The sequence below is a fragment of the Volvox carteri genome (genome assembly GCF_000143455.1).
Source record: "Volvox carteri f. nagariensis unplaced genomic scaffold VOLCAscaffold_11, whole genome shotgun sequence".
Lineage (NCBI taxonomy): Eukaryota > Viridiplantae > Chlorophyta > Chlorophyceae > Chlamydomonadales > Volvocaceae > Volvox > Volvox carteri.
In genome coordinates, this window is record NW_003307554.1 from 2,055,772 (window position 1) to 2,056,505 (window position 734).

Genomic DNA, 734 nt, shown 5'->3' on the forward strand with positions numbered 1-734 from the left:
CCTGGCCGGCACCTAGCATGTGACGATATGTGACACGAAACAGGGAACTTCGTCGTACGCTCAATGCCCCGACCCAGTTCACAGCAGCTGCAAGGAACTCAATCCGCAAGTGGTGTACGCGTGTGACCCCACTGTACCATCGATACGTGAGGCCACCCGACTCCGCAACCGCCTGACGGGATTCGGGTCCCCCAGTTTGGCGGCTTTTGGTCCCTCCACAGCCCCCCCATCCCACCATGGCCAACCAGCAACTCACGCACGTATATGGGGTAGCGCACGAACGCGCCCGTGGTATTGTCCGACAGGATCACCGGGCCCACTACCATGGGCTCCCTGGTGCTGATGATGGTCAAGATGTCGTCACGGCGAGTGACGTCTGCACGCGGGATGGTGTGGGAGGTGAGGGAGGGGGACGCGGGATGGTGTGGGAGGTGAGGGAGGGGGACGCGGGATGGTGTGGGAGGTGAGGGAGGGGGACGCGGGATGGTGTGGGAGGTGAGGGAGGGGGACGCGGGATGGTGTGGGAGGTGAGGGAGGGGACGCGGGATGGTGTGGGAGGTGAGGGAGGGGACGCGGGATGGTGTGGGAGGTCAGGGAGGGGACGCGGGATGGTGTGGGAGGTGAGGGAGGGCACGCGGGATGGTGTGGGAGGTGAGGGAGGGCACGCGGGATGGTGTGGGAGGTGAGGGAGGGCACGCGGGATGGTGTGGGAGGTGAGGGAGGGGACGCGGGAT